Source organism: Phyllobates terribilis, unplaced genomic scaffold, assembly GCF_046119375.1.
Source record: "Phyllobates terribilis strain yellow unplaced genomic scaffold, ASM4611937v1 Scaffold_8__6_contigs__length_399053987, whole genome shotgun sequence".
NCBI classification, from domain to species: domain Eukaryota; kingdom Metazoa; phylum Chordata; class Amphibia; order Anura; family Dendrobatidae; genus Phyllobates; species Phyllobates terribilis.
In genome coordinates, this window is record NW_027362768.1 from 345,141,148 (window position 1) to 345,156,056 (window position 14,909).

General features: G+C 45.6%; 11 non-coding genes across 11 annotated transcripts; all 11 read left to right on the forward strand.

The window, feature by feature from the left end:
* The first annotated feature begins 1,291 nt into the window (after positions 1 to 1,291).
* Positions 1,292 to 1,482, forward strand: LOC141158071 (U2 spliceosomal RNA). The gene has a single exon (XR_012248109.1). It is a non-coding gene; the product is annotated as a U2 spliceosomal RNA (small nuclear RNA).
* Positions 1,483 to 2,600: 1,118 nt separating this feature from the next.
* Positions 2,601 to 2,791, forward strand: LOC141158082 (U2 spliceosomal RNA). The gene has a single exon (XR_012248120.1). It is a non-coding gene; the product is annotated as a U2 spliceosomal RNA (small nuclear RNA).
* A 1,120-nt stretch (positions 2,792 to 3,911) lies between these two features.
* Positions 3,912 to 4,102, forward strand: LOC141158093 (U2 spliceosomal RNA). Its single transcript, XR_012248131.1, has one exon. It is a non-coding gene; the product is annotated as a U2 spliceosomal RNA (small nuclear RNA).
* A 1,119-nt stretch (positions 4,103 to 5,221) lies between these two features.
* Positions 5,222 to 5,412, forward strand: LOC141158104 (U2 spliceosomal RNA). The gene has a single exon (XR_012248142.1). It is a non-coding gene; the product is annotated as a U2 spliceosomal RNA (small nuclear RNA).
* Positions 5,413 to 6,527: 1,115 nt separating this feature from the next.
* On the forward strand, positions 6,528 to 6,718 carry LOC141158115 (U2 spliceosomal RNA). Its single transcript, XR_012248153.1, has one exon. It is a non-coding gene; the product is annotated as a U2 spliceosomal RNA (small nuclear RNA).
* A 1,119-nt stretch (positions 6,719 to 7,837) lies between these two features.
* On the forward strand, positions 7,838 to 8,028 carry LOC141158127 (U2 spliceosomal RNA). The gene has a single exon (XR_012248164.1). It is a non-coding gene; the product is annotated as a U2 spliceosomal RNA (small nuclear RNA).
* Positions 8,029 to 9,146: 1,118 nt separating this feature from the next.
* LOC141158138 (U2 spliceosomal RNA) lies at positions 9,147 to 9,337 on the forward strand. The gene has a single exon (XR_012248175.1). It is a non-coding gene; the product is annotated as a U2 spliceosomal RNA (small nuclear RNA).
* Positions 9,338 to 10,454: 1,117 nt separating this feature from the next.
* Positions 10,455 to 10,645, forward strand: LOC141158149 (U2 spliceosomal RNA). The gene has a single exon (XR_012248186.1). It is a non-coding gene; the product is annotated as a U2 spliceosomal RNA (small nuclear RNA).
* Positions 10,646 to 11,764: 1,119 nt separating this feature from the next.
* LOC141158160 (U2 spliceosomal RNA) lies at positions 11,765 to 11,955 on the forward strand. Its single transcript, XR_012248197.1, has one exon. It is a non-coding gene; the product is annotated as a U2 spliceosomal RNA (small nuclear RNA).
* Positions 11,956 to 13,075: 1,120 nt separating this feature from the next.
* LOC141158172 (U2 spliceosomal RNA) lies at positions 13,076 to 13,266 on the forward strand. The gene has a single exon (XR_012248208.1). It is a non-coding gene; the product is annotated as a U2 spliceosomal RNA (small nuclear RNA).
* A 1,119-nt stretch (positions 13,267 to 14,385) lies between these two features.
* Positions 14,386 to 14,576, forward strand: LOC141158184 (U2 spliceosomal RNA). Its single transcript, XR_012248220.1, has one exon. It is a non-coding gene; the product is annotated as a U2 spliceosomal RNA (small nuclear RNA).
* Positions 14,577 to 14,909: the final 333 nt, after the last annotated feature.

Consider the following 14,909-nt stretch of genomic DNA (forward strand, 5'->3'; position numbering starts at 1 on the left):
ATGCTGCGGATTTTTCCGCAGCGTTTATGCTACGTACAAAAATCCGCAGCATGTCATTTAATTTTGCGGAAGCGCAGCGGAACTCCCGCCATTGACTTGCATTGAGACGCATAGAAACCGCGACTGTACATTTGTACAAGCGGCTTCTATGCGTCTCTATGTGCGGATGGTACCCAGTTCTGGAGGAGAGGAGACTCTCATCCAGACCTGGGTACCATTGTACCTGTAAAAAAAGAATAAAATAACAAATAAAGTTTATACTCACCTGTCCGGCGTCTTCTCTCTGAATGCCAGCAGCGCTGAAGGACCTGCGGTGACGTCACAGTCATGTGACCGCAGGCCCTTCACCGCTCTGTCTCGCGATATGCCGGCAGCCGGGAACCAGCCAGGAAGCAGCGCTGCAGCCACGCCGGGGCCTCGGGGGTGAGTATAGCTTTATTTGTTTTAATTTTTACGGTTCACACTGTATAAATCCATGCTGTTTGCATGGATTATTATACAGTGTGACCTAGTTGTCAAGCACTTTCCAAGTGATGCTATCGCCTGGAAAGTGCTTGTCAATCTGCATGCGGAAACGCATGTGAACCCTCATGTGGATCCGCATGTATTCTGCAGGAAAAACGCATGCACAATCTGCATGCGTTTTTTTCTGCCAGGGAGATGCAGAAATGCTGCAGAAATTTTCTGCTTCATTTCTGCATCGTGGGCACATAGCCTAAAAGAGAAACCAACCCAAAAAGTTTGGTTGATTAGTCTGTGGCATTCTTTTAAACTGTTGCTTATGGCGGTCTCTGTGAGCTTCTCAGTGACATTCAGCCATCCAGGTATCCCGCCTGCAGTAGACGGAATGTGGCAATGGAACGCTGGCTGCGCGTGTCATAATAGGCTCTGAGCCTTTATATACCTGCGCACAGCAGCAGCCACCTTCAGTCTGCTGCTGGACAGCCAGCAGCAGCAGCAGCAGCAGGAGAGGTAATTAATCAGCAACCCTCCTGCTAAGGGTAGACAGCTGCTCGTTCCACCCCCCCCCCGCCTTAATTGGTTCTCCTCCCTTCCAATGGTGTTGAGGCGGGTGGGAACAGCCGGGGGTTGAAGGTACTGTGCTAAAAGAGGTGGAGTTATGCAGATCTAAAACGCGTGGATTGCAGCAGCAGCAAGCCGAAAAGTGCAGGCATGTGAGGGATCTAGAGGTTGACAGCATGTCTTCTTAACGGGAGTCCAGGTGGCCATCTCCACAAATGGACTTTTCAGAATCCTTGGGTGGCACCGTAGTCGGAAACCAATTCTGGTTATCGCTTCTCGGCCTTTTGGCTAAGATCAAGTGTAGTATCTGTTCTTATCAGTTTAATATCTGATACGTCCCCTATCTGGGGACCATATATTAAATGGATTTTTAGAACAGGGAGATGGAAAAAGAGCTTGCTCTGTCCACTCCACGCATTGACCTGGTATTGCAGTATCTCCAGGACCGGTGCACCCCTTCTTTAATGCAGTTTCTAAAATCAGAAAGAATTGAATTCAATGCTTTTTGTTCATTTGGCTTGTTTGTCGGATTTTGGGATGGACTCTTTGGCTTTGCTTTTCTTCTCCTCATTGGATTTTTCATGTTAAAAGTTGCAGAAGCCAGATGACAAGCTCATTTTGGTTCAACTTCAGCAACTGTGCATTGCATTGCCATGTAATGTAATGCAATGCTATCTATCTAGCTCTCCCTCTATACTTCCTTTTGGATAAACAGACATATTACGCAAGCATTTTGGAGCTTTCACCTAAATAACTACAGGTGGTGAGATAAGCTGCACAATATAATTGACCTTTCAGTATATTGTTGCACACACACCATCTATTTAGCAAATGCCCTTGTTATCAACAGCAGCCTTTTAAACTCACCTGAGCTAACAGGTATGTGAGCTGGTTACTCTGCTGCGCTTAAAATTTCTTTTTTGGTTTGCTACAATGCCTTTTCTGAAACGTTGTCTCCCTCTGCTGGAACACTGACTTCTTTCATTTAATGCCTGCAGACTATAAAAGAGAAACCAACCCAAAAAGTTTGGTTGATTAGTCTGTGGCATTCTTTTAAACTGTTGCTTATGGCGGTCTCTGTGAGCTTCTCAGTGACATTCAGCCATCCAGGTATCCCGCCTGCAGTAGACGGAATGTGGCAATGGAACGCTGGCTGCGCGTGTCATAATAGGCTCTGAGCCTTTATATACCTGCGCACAGCAGCAGCCACCTTCAGTCTGCTGCTGGACAGCCAGCAGCAGCAGCAGCAGCAGGAGAGGTAATTAATCAGCAACCCTCCTGCTAAGGGTAGACAGCTGCTCGTTCCACCCCCCCCCCGCCTTAATTGGTTCTCCTCCCTTCCAACGGTGTTGAGGCGGGTGGGAACAGCCGGGGGTTGAGGGTACTGTGCTAAAAGAGGTGGAGTTATGCAGATCTAAAACGCGTGGATTGCAGCAGCAGCAAGCCGAAAAGTGCAGGCATGTGAGGGATCTAGAGGTTGACAGCATGTCTTCTTAACGGGAGTCCAGGTGGCCATCTCCACAAATGGACTTTTCAGAATCCTTGGGTGGCACCGTAGTCGGAAACCAATTCTGGTTATCGCTTCTCGGCCTTTTGGCTAAGATCAAGTGTAGTATCTGTTCTTATCAGTTTAATATCTGATACGTCCCCTATCTGGGGACCATATATTAAATGGATTTTTAGAACAGGGAGATGGAAAAAGAGCTTGCTCTGTCCACTCCACGCATTGACCTGGTATTGCAGTATCTCCAGGACCGGTGCACCCCTTCTTTAATGCAGTTTCTAAAATCAGAAAGAATTGAATTCAATGCTTTTTGTTCATTTGGCTTGTTTGTCGGATTTTGGGATGGACTCTTTGGCTTTGCTTTTCTTCTCCTCATTGGATTTTTCATGTTAAAAGTTGCAGAAGCCAGATGACAAGCTCATTTTGGTTCAACTTCAGCAACTGTGCATTGCATTGCCATGTAATGTAATGCAATGCTATCTATCTAGCTCTCCCTCTATACTTCCTTTTGGATAAACAGACATATTACGCAAGCATTTTGGAGCTTTCACCTAAATAACTACAGGTGGTGAGATAAGCTGCACAATATAATTGACCTTTCAGTATATTGTTGCACACACACCATCTATTTAGCAAATGCCCTTGTTATCAACAGCAGCCTTTTAAACTCACCTGAGCTAACAGGTATGTGAGCTGGTTACTCTGCTGCGCTTAAAATTTCTTTTTTGGTTTGCTACAATGCCTTTTCTGAAACGTTGTCTCCCTCTGCTGGAACACTGACTTCTTTCATTTAATGCCTGCAGACTATAAAAGAGAAACCAACCCAAAAAGTTTGGTTGATTAGTCTGTGGCATTCTTTTAAACTGTTGCTTATGGCGGTCTCTGTGAGCTTCTCAGTGACATTCAGCCATCCAGGTATCCCGCCTGCAGTAGACGGAATGTGGCAATGGAACGCTGGCTGCGCGTGTCATAATAGGCTCTGAGCCTTTATATACCTGCGCACAGCAGCAGCCACCTTCAGTCTGCTGCTGGACAGCCAGCAGCAGCAGCAGCAGCAGGAGAGGTAATTAATCAGCAACCCTCCTGCTAAGGGTAGACAGCTGCTCGTTCCACCCCCCCCCCCCGCCTTAATTGGTTCTCCTCCCTTCCAACGGTGTTGAGGCGGGTGGGAACAGCCGGGGGTTGAGGGTACTGTGCTAAAAGAGGTGGAGTTATGCAGATCTAAAACGCGTGGATTGCAGCAGCAGCAAGCCGAAAAGTGCAGGCATGTGAGGGATCTAGAGGTTGACAGCATGTCTTCTTAACGGGAGTCCAGGTGGCCATCTCCACAAATGGACTTTTCAGAATCCTTGGGTGGCACCGTAGTCGGAAACCAATTCTGGTTATCGCTTCTCGGCCTTTTGGCTAAGATCAAGTGTAGTATCTGTTCTTATCAGTTTAATATCTGATACGTCCCCTATCTGGGGACCATATATTAAATGGATTTTTAGAACAGGGAGATGGAAAAAGAGCTTGCTCTGTCCACTCCACGCATTGACCTGGTATTGCAGTATCTCCAGGACCGGTGCACCCCTTCTTTAATGCAGTTTCTAAAATCAGAAAGAATTGAATTCAATGCTTTTTGTTCATTTGGCTTGTTTGTCGGATTTTGGGATGGACTCTTTGGCTTTGCTTTTCTTCTCCTCATTGGATTTTTCATGTTAAAAGTTGCAGAAGCCAGATGACAAGCTCATTTTGGTTCAACTTCAGCAACTGTGCATTGCATTGCCATGTAATTTAATGCAATGCTATCTATCTAGCTCTCCCTCTATACTTCCTTTTGGATAAACAGACATAGTAGGCAAGCATTTTGGAGCTTTCACCTAAATAACTACAGGTGGTGAGATAAGCTGCACAATATAATTGACCTTTCAGTATATTGTTGCACACACACCATCTATTTAGCAAATGCCCTTGTTATCAACAGCAGCCTTTTAAACTCACCTGAGCTAACAGGTATGTGAGCTGGTTACTCTGCTGCGCTTAAAATTTCTTTTTTGGTTTGCTACAATGCCTTTTCTGAAACGTTGTCTCCCTCTGCTGGAACACTGACTTCTTTCATTTAATGCCTGCAGACTATAAAAGAGAAACCAACCCAAAAAGTTTGGTTGATTAGTCTGTGGCATTCTTTTAAACTGTTGCTTATGGCGGTCTCTGTGAGCTTCTCAGTGACATTCAGCCATCCAGGTATCCCGCCTGCAGTAGACGGAATGTGGCAATGGAACGCTGGCTGCGCGTGTCATAATAGGCTCTGAGCCTTTATATACCTGCGCACAGCAGCAGCCACCTTCAGTCTGCTGCTGGACAGCCAGCAGCAGCAGCAGCAGCAGGAGAGGTAATTAATCAGCAACCCTCCTGCTAAGGGTAGACAGCTGCTCGTTCCACCCCCCCCCCCGCCTTAATTGGTTCTCCTCCCTTCCAACGGTGTTGAGGCGGGTGGGAACAGCCGGGGGTTGAGGGTACTGTGCTAAAAGAGGTGGAGTTATGCAGATCTAAAACGCGTGGATTGCAGCAGCAGCAAGCCGAAAAGTGCAGGCATGTGAGGGATCTAGAGGTTGACAGCATGTCTTCTTAACGGGAGTCCAGGTGGCCATCTCCACAAATGGACTTTTCAGAATCCTTGGGTGGCACCGTAGTCGGAAACCAATTCTGGTTATCGCTTCTCGGCCTTTTGGCTAAGATCAAGTGTAGTATCTGTTCTTATCAGTTTAATATCTGATACGTCCCCTATCTGGGGACCATATATTAAATGGATTTTTAGAACAGGGAGATGGAAAAAGAGCTTGCTCTGTCCACTCCACGCATTGACCTGGTATTGCAGTATCTCCAGGACCGGTGCACCCCTTCTTTAATGCAGTTTCTAAAATCAGAAAGAATTGAATTCAATGCTTTTTGTTCATTTGGCTTGTTTGTCGGATTTTGGGATGGACTCTTTGGCTTTGCTTTTCTTCTCCTCATTGGATTTTTCATGTTAAAAGTTGCAGAAGCCAGATGACAAGCTCATTTTGGTTCAACTTCAGCAACTGTGCATTGCATTGCCATGTAATGTAATGCAATGCTATCTATCTAGCTCTCCCTCTATACTTCCTTTTGGATAAACAGACATATTAGGCAAGCATTTTGGAGCTTTCACCTAAATAACTACAGGTGGTGAGATAAGCTGCACAATATAATTGACCTTTCAGTATATTGTTGCACACACACCATCTATTTAGCAAATGCCCTTGTTATCAACAGCAGCCTTTTAAACTCACCTGAGCTAACAGGTATGTGAGCTGGTTACTCTGCTGCGCTTAAAATTTCTTTTTTGGTTTGCTACAATGCCTTTTCTGAAACGTTGTCTCCCTCTGCTGGAACACTGACTTCTTTCATTTAATGCCTGCAGACTATAAAAGAGAAACCAACCCAAAAAGTTTGGTTGATTAGTCTGTGGCATTCTTTTAAACTGTTGCTTATGGCGGTCTCTGTGAGCTTCTCAGTGACATTCAGCCATCCAGGTATCCCGCCTGCAGTAGACGGAATGTGGCAATGGAACGCTGGCTGCGCGTGTCATAATAGGCTCTGAGCCTTTATATACCTGCGCACAGCAGCAGCCACCTTCAGTCTGCTGCTGGACAGCCAGCAGCAGCAGCAGCAGGAGAGGTAATTAATCAGCAACTCTCCTGCTAAGGGTAGACAGCTGCTCGTTCCACCCCCCCCCCACCTTAATTGGTTCTCCTCCCTTCCAACGGTGTTGAGGCGGGTGGGAACAGCCGGGGGTTGAGGGTACTGTGCTAAAAGAGGTGGAGTTATGCAGATCTAAAACGCGTGGATTGCAGCAGCAGCAAGCCGAAAAGTGCAGGCATGTGAGGGATCTAGAGGTTGACAGCATGTCTTCTTAACGGGAGTCCAGGTGGCCATCTCCACAAATGGACTTTTCAGAATCCTTGGGTGGCACCGTAGTCGGAAACCAATTCTGGTTATCGCTTCTCGGCCTTTTGGCTAAGATCAAGTGTAGTATCTGTTCTTATCAGTTTAATATCTGATACGTCCCCTATCTGGGGACCATATATTAAATGGATTTTTAGAACAGGGAGATGGAAAAAGAGCTTGCTCTGTCCACTCCACGCATTGACCTGGTATTGCAGTATCTCCAGGACCGGTGCACCCCTTCTTTAATGCAGTTTCTAAAATCAGAAAGAATTGAATTCAATGCTTTTTGTTCATTTGGCTTGTTTGTCGGATTTTGGGATGGACTCTTTGGCTTTGCTTTTCTTCTCCTCATTGGATTTTTCATGTTAAAAGTTGCAGAAGCCAGATGACAAGCTCATTTTGGTTCAACTTCAGCAACTGTGCATTGCATTGCCATGTAATGTAATGCAATGCTATCTATCTAGCTCTCCCTCTATACTTCCTTTTGGATAAACAGACATATTAGGCAAGCATTTTGGAGCTTTCACCTAAATAACTACAGGTGGTGAGATAAGCTGCACAATATAATTGACCTTTCAGTATATTGTTGCACACACACCATCTATTTAGCAAATGCCCTTGTTATCAACAGCAGCCTTTTAAACTCACCTGAGCTAACAGGTATGTGAGCTGGTTACTCTGCTGCGCTTAAAATTTCTTTTTTGGTTTGCTACAATGCCTTTTCTGAAACGTTGTCTCCCTCTGCTGGAACACTGACTTCTTTCATTTAATGCCTGCAGACTATAAAAGAGAAACCAACCCAAAAAGTTTGGTTGATTAGTCTGTGGCATTCTTTTAAACTGTTGCTTATGGCGGTCTCTGTGAGCTTCTCAGTGACATTCAGCCATCCAGGTATCCCGCCTGCAGTAGACGGAATGTGGCAATGGAACGCTGGCTGCGCGTGTCATAATAGGCTCTGAGCCTTTATATACCTGCGCACAGCAGCAGCCACCTTCAGTCTGCTGCTGGACAGCCAGCAGCAGCAGCAGCAGCAGGAGAGGTAATTAATCAGCAACCCTCCTGCTAAGGGTAGACAGCTGCTCGTTCCACCCCCCCCCCCGCCTTAATTGGTTCTCCTCCCTTCCAACGGTGTTGAGGCGGGTGGGAACAGCCGGGGGTTGAGGGTACTGTGCTAAAAGAGGTGGAGTTATGCAGATCTAAAACGCGTGGATTGCAGCAGCAGCAAGCCGAAAAGTGCAGGCATGTGAGGGATCTAGAGGTTGACAGCATGTCTTCTTAACGGGAGTCCAGGTGGCCATCTCCACAAATGGACTTTTCAGAATCCTTGGGTGGCACCGTAGTCGGAAACCAATTCTGGTTATCGCTTCTCGGCCTTTTGGCTAAGATCAAGTGTAGTATCTGTTCTTATCAGTTTAATATCTGATACGTCCCCTATCTGGGGACCATATATTAAATGGATTTTTAGAACAGGGAGATGGAAAAAGAGCTTGCTCTGTCCACTCCACGCATTGACCTGGTATTGCAGTATCTCCAGGACCGGTGCACCCCTTCTTTAATGCAGTTTCTAAAATCAGAAAGAATTGAATTCAATGCTTTTTGTTCATTTGGCTTGTTTGTCGGATTTTGGGATGGACTCTTTGGCTTTGCTTTTCTTCTCCTCATTGGATTTTTCATGTTAAAAGTTGCAGAAGCCAGATGACAAGCTCATTTTGGTTCAACTTCAGCAACTGTGCATTGCATTGCCATGTAATGTAATGCAATGCTATCTATCTAGCTCTCCCTCTATACTTCCTTTTGGATAAACAGACATATTAGGCAAGCATTTTGGAGCTTTCACCTAAATAACTACAGGTGGTGAGATAAGCTGCACAATATAATTGACCTTTCAGTATATTGTTGCACACACACCATCTATTTAGCAAATGCCCTTGTTATCAACAGCAGCCTTTTAAACTCACCTGAGCTAACAGGTATGTGAGCTGGTTACTCTGCTGCGCTTAAAATTTCTTTTTTGGTTTGCTACAATGCCTTTTCTGAAACGTTGTCTCCCTCTGCTGGAACACTGACTTCTTTCATTTAATGCCTGCAGACTATAAAAGAGAAACCAACCCAAAAAGTTTGGTTGATTAGTCTGTGGCATTCTTTTAAACTGTTGCTTATGGCGGTCTCTGTGAGCTTCTCAGTGACATTCAGCCATCCAGGTATCCCGCCTGCAGTAGACGGAATGTGGCAATGGAACGCTGGCTGCGCGTGTCATAATAGGCTCTGAGCCTTTATATACCTGCGCACAGCAGCAGCCACCTTCAGTCTGCTGCTGGACAGCCAGCAGCAGCAGCAGCAGCAGGAGAGGTAATTAATCAGCAACCCTCCTGCTAAGGGTAGACAGCTGCTCGTTCCACCCCCCCCCCGCTTTAATTGGTTCTCCTCCCTTCCAACGGTGTTGAGGCGGGTGGGAACAGCCGGGGGTTGAGGGTACTGTGCTAAAAGAGGTGGAGTTATGCAGATCTAAAACGCGTGGATTGCAGCAGCAGCAAGCCGAAAAGTGCAGGCATGTGAGGGATCTAGAGGTTGACAGCATGTCTTCTTAACGGGAGTCCAGGTGGCCATCTCCACAAATGGACTTTTCAGAATCCTTGGGTGGCACCGTAGTCGGAAACCAATTCTGGTTATCGCTTCTCGGCCTTTTGGCTAAGATCAAGTGTAGTATCTGTTCTTATCAGTTTAATATCTGATACGTCCCCTATCTGGGGACCATATATTAAATGGATTTTTAGAACAGGGAGATGGAAAAAGAGCTTGCTCTGTCCACTCCACGCATTGACCTGGTATTGCAGTATCTCCAGGACCGGTGCACCCCTTCTTTAATGCAGTTTCTAAAATCAGAAAGAATTGAATTCAATGCTTTTTGTTCATTTGGCTTGTTTGTCGGATTTTGGGATGGACTCTTTGGCTTTGCTTTTCTTCTCCTCATTGGATTTTTCATGTTAAAAGTTGCAGAAGCCAGATGACAAGCTCATTTTGGTTCAACTTCAGCAACTGTGCATTGCATTGCCATGTAATGTAATGCAATGCTATCTATCTAGCTCTCCCTCTATACTTCCTTTTGGATAAACAGACATATTAGGCAAGCATTTTGGAGCTTTCACCTAAATAACTACAGGTGGTGAGATAAGCTGCACAATATAATTGACCGTTCAGTATATTGTTGCACACACACCATCTATTTAGCAAATGCCCTTGTTATCAACAGCAGCCTTTTAAACTCACCTGAGCTAACAGGTATGTGAGCTGGTTACTCTGCTGCGCTTAAAATTTCTTTTTTGGTTTGCTACAATGCCTTTTCTGAAACGTTGTCTCCCTCTGCTGGAACACTGACTTCTTTCATTTAATGCCTGCAGACTATAAAAGAGAAACCAACCCAAAAAGTTTGGTTGATTAGTCTGTGGCATTCTGTTAAACTGTTGCTTATGGCAGTCTCTGTGAGCTTCTCAGTGACATTCAGCCATCCAGGTATCCCGCCTGCAGTAGACGGAATGTGGCAATGGAACGCTGGCTGCGCGTGTCATAATAGGCTCTGAGCCTTTATATACCTGCGCACAGCAGCAGCCACCTTCAGTCTGCTGCTGGACAGCCAGCAGCAGCAGCAGCAGCAGGAGAGGTAATTAATCAGCAACCCTCCTGCTAAGGGTAGACAGCTGCTCGTTCCACCCCCCCCCGCCTTAATTGGTTCTCCTCCCTTCCAACGGTGTTGAGGCGGGTGGGAACAGCCGGGGGTTGAGGGTACTGTGCTAAAAGAGGTGGAGTTATGCAGATCTAAAACGCGTGGATTGCAGCAGCAGCAAGCCGAAAAGTGCAGGCATGTGAGGGATCTAGAGGTTGACAGCATGTCTTCTTAACGGGAGTCCAGGTGGCCATCTCCACAAATGGACTTTTCAGAATCCTTGGGTGGCACCGTAGTCGGAAACCAATTCTGGTTATCGCTTCTCGGCCTTTTGGCTAAGATCAAGTGTAGTATCTGTTCTTATCAGTTTAATATCTGATACGTCCCCTATCTGGGGACCATATATTAAATGGATTTTTAGAACAGGGAGATGGAAAAAGAGCTTGCTCTGTCCACTCCACGCATTGACCTGGTATTGCAGTATCTCCAGGACCGGTGCACCCCTTCTTTAATGCAGTTTCTAAAATCAGAAAGAATTGAATTCAATGCTTTTTGTTCATTTGGCTTGTTTGTCGGATTTTGGGATGGACTCTTTGGCTTTGCTTTTCTTCTCCTCATTGGATTTTTAATGTTAAAAGTTGCAGAAGCCAGATGACAAGCTCATTTTGGTTCAACTTCAGCAACTGTGCATTGCATTGCCATGTAATGTAATGCAATGCTATCTATCTAGCTCTCCCTCTATACTTCCTTTTGGATAAACAGACATATTAGGCAAGCATTTTGGAGCTTTCACCTAAATAACTACAGGTGGTGAGATAAGCTGCACAATATAATTGACCTTTCAGTATATTGTTGCACACACACCATCTATTTAGCAAATGCCCTTGTTATCAACAGCAGCCTTTTAAACTCACCTGAGCTAACAGGTATGTGAGCTGGTTACTCTGCTGCGCTTAAAATTTCTTTTTTGGTTTGCTACAATGCCTTTTCTGAAACGTTGTCTCCCTCTGCTGGAACACTGACTTCTTTCATTTAATGCCTGCAGACTATAAAAGAGAAACCAACCCAAAAAGTTTGGTTGATTAGTCTGTGGCATTCTTTTAAACTGTTGCTTATGGCGGTCTCTGTGAGCTTCTCAGTGACATTCAGCCATCCAGGTATCCCGCCTGCAGTAGACGGAATGTGGCAATGGAACGCTGGCTGCGCGTGTCATAATAGGCTCTGAGCCTTTATATACCTGCGCACAGCAGCAGCCACCTTCAGTCTGCTGCTGGACAGCCAGCAGCAGCAGCAGCAGCAGGAGAGGTAATTAATCAGCAACTCTCCTGCTAAGGGTAGACAGCTGCTCATTCCACCCCCCCCCCCACCTTAATTGGTTCTCCTCCCTTCCAACGGTGTTGAGGCGGGTGGGAACAGCCGGGGGTTGAGGGTACTGTGCTAAAAGAGGTGGAGTTATGCAGATCTAAAACGCGTGGATTGCAGCAGCAGCAAGCCGAAAAGTGCAGGCATGTGAGGGATCTAGAGGTTGACAGCATGTCTTCTTAACGGGAGTCCAGGTGGCCATCTCCACAAATGGACTTTTCAGAATCCTTGGGTGGCACCGTAGTCGGAAACCAATTCTGGTTATCGCTTCTCGGCCTTTTGGCTAAGATCAAGTGTAGTATCTGTTCTTATCAGTTTAATATCTGATACGTCCCCTATCTGGGGACCATATATTAAATGGATTTTTAGAACAGGGAGATGGAAAAAGAGCTTGCTCTGTCCACTCCACGCATTGACCTGGTATTGCAGTATCTCCAGGACCGGTGCACCCCTTCTTTAATGCAGTTTCTAAAATCAGAAAGAATTGAATTCAATGCTTTTTGTTCATTTGGCTTGTTTGTCGGATTTTGGGATGGACTCTTTGGCTTTGCTTTTCTTCTCCTCATTGGATTTTTCATGTTAAAAGTTGCAGAAGCCAGATGACAAGCTCATTTTGGTTCAACTTCAGCAACTGTGCATTGCATTGCCATGTAATGTAATGCAATGCTATCTATCTAGCTCTCCCTCTATACTTCCTTTTGGATAAACAGACATATTAGGCAAGCATTTTGGAGCTTTCACCTAAATAACTACAGGTGGTGAGATAAGCTGCACAATATAATTGACCTTTCAGTATATTGTTGCACACACACCATCTATTTAGCAAATGCCCTTGTTATCAACAGCAGCCTTTTAAACTCACCTGAGCTAACAGGTATGTGAGCTGGTTACTCTGCTGCGCTTAAAATTTCTTTTTTGGTTTGCTACAATGCCTTTTCTGAAACGTTGTCTCCCTCTGCTGGAACACTGACTTCTTTCATTTAATGCCTGCAGACTATAAAAGAGAAACCAACCCAAAAAGTTTGGTTGATTAGTCTGTGGCATTCTTTTAAACTGTTGCTTATGGCGGTCTCTGTGAGCTTCTCAGTGACATTCAGCCATCCAGGTATCCCGCCTGCAGTAGACGGAATGTGGCAATGGAACGCTGGCTGCGCGTGTCATAATAGGCTCTGAGCCTTTATATACCTGCGCACAGCAGCAGCCACCTTCAGTCTGCTGCTGGACAGCCAGCAGCAGCAGCAGCAGCAGGAGAGGTAATTAATCAGCAACCCTCCTGCTAAGGGTAGACAGCTGCTCGTTCCACCCCCCCCCCCCACCTTAATTGGTTCTCCTCCCTTCCAACGGTGTTGAGGCGGGTGGGAACAGCCGGGGGTTGAGGGTACTGTGCTAAAAGAGGTGGAGTTATGCAGATCTAAAACGCGTGGATTGCAGCAGCAGCAAGCCGAAAAGTGCAGGCATGTGAGGGATCTAGAGGTTGACAGCATGTCTTCTTAACGGGAGTCCAGGTGGCCATCTCCACAAATGGACTTTTCAGAATCCTTGGGTGGCACCGTAGTCGGAAACCAATTCTGGTTATCGCTTCTCGGCCTTTTGGCTAAGATCAAGTGTAGTATCTGTTCTTATCAGTTTAATATCTGATACGTCCCCTATCTGGGGACCATATATTAAATGGATTTTTAGAACAGGGAGATGGAAAAAGAGCTTGCTCTGTCCACTCCACGCATTGACCTGGTATTGCAGTATCTCCAGGACCGGTGCACCCCTTCTTTAATGCAGTTTCTAAAATCAGAAAGAATTGAATTCAATGCTTTTTGTTCATTTGGCTTGTTTGTCGGATTTTGGGATGGACTCTTTGGCTTTGCTTTTCTTCTCCTCATTGGATTTTTCATGTTAAAAGTTGCAGAAGCCAGATGACAAGCTCATTTTGGTTCAACTTCAGCAACTGTGCATTGCATTGCCATGTAATGTAATGCAATGCTATCTATCTAGCTCTCCCTCTATACTTCCTTTTGGATAAACAGACATATTAGGCAAGCATTTTGGAGCTTTCACCTAAATAACTACAGGTGGTGAGATAAGCTGCACAATATAATTGACCTTTCAGTATATTGTTGCACACACACCATCTATTTAGCAAATGCCCTTGTTATCAACAGCAGCCTTTTAAACTCACCTGAGCTAACAGGTATGTGAGCTGGTTACTCTGCTGCGCTTAAAATTTCTTTTTTGGTTTGCTACAATGCCTTTTCTGAAACGTTGTCTCCCTCTGCTGGAACACTGACTTCTTTCATTTAATGCCTGCAGACTATAAAAGAGAAACCAACCAAAAAAGTTTGGTTGATTAGTCTGTGGCATTCTTTTAAACTGTTGCTTATGGCGGTCTCTGTGAGCTTCTCAGTGACATTCAGCCATTCAGGTATCCCGCCTGCAGTAGACGGAATGTGGCAATGGAACGCTGGCTGCGCGTGTCATAATAGGCTCTGAGCCTTTATATACCTGCGCACAGCAGCAGCCACCTTCAGTCTGCTGCTGGACAGCCAGCAGCAGCAGCAGCAGCAGGAGAGGTAATTAATCAGCAACCCTCCTGCTAAGGGTAGACAGCTGCTCGTTCCACCCCCCCCCCCGCTTTAATTGGTTCTCCTCCCTTCCAACGGTGTTGAGGCGGGTGGGAACAGCCGGGGGTTGAGGGTACTGTGCTAAAAGAGGTGGAGTTATGCAGATCTAAAACGCGTGGATTGCAGCAGCAGCAAGCCGAAAAGTGCAGGCATGTGAGGGATCTAGAGGTTGACAGCATGTCTTCTTAACGGGAGTCCAGGTGGCCATCTCCACAAATGGACTTTTCAGAATCCTTGGGTGGCACCGTAGTCGGAAACCAATTCTGGTTATCGCTTCTCGGCCTTTTGGCTAAGATCAAGTGTAGTATCTGTTCTTATCAGTTTAATATCTGATACGTCCCCTATCTGGGGACCATATATTAAATGGATTTTTAGAACAGGGAGATGGAAAAAGAGCTTGCTCTGTCCACTCCACGCATTGACCTGGTATTGCAGTATCTCCAGGACCGGTGCACCCCTTCTTTAATGCAGTTTCTAAAATCAGAAAGAATTGAATTCAATGCTTTTTGTTCATTTGGCTTGTTTGTCGGATTTTGGGATGGACTCTTTGGCTTTGCTTTTCTTCTCCTCATTGGATTTTTCATGTTAAAAGTTGCAGAAGCCAGATGACAAGCTCATTTTGGTTCAACTTCAGCAACTGTGCATTGCATTGCCATGTAATGTAATGCAATGCTATCTATCTAGCTCTCCCTCTATACTTCCTTTTGGATAAACAGACATATTAGGCAAGCATTTTGGAGCTTTCACCTAAATAACTACAGGTGGTGAGATAAGCTGCACAATATAATTGACC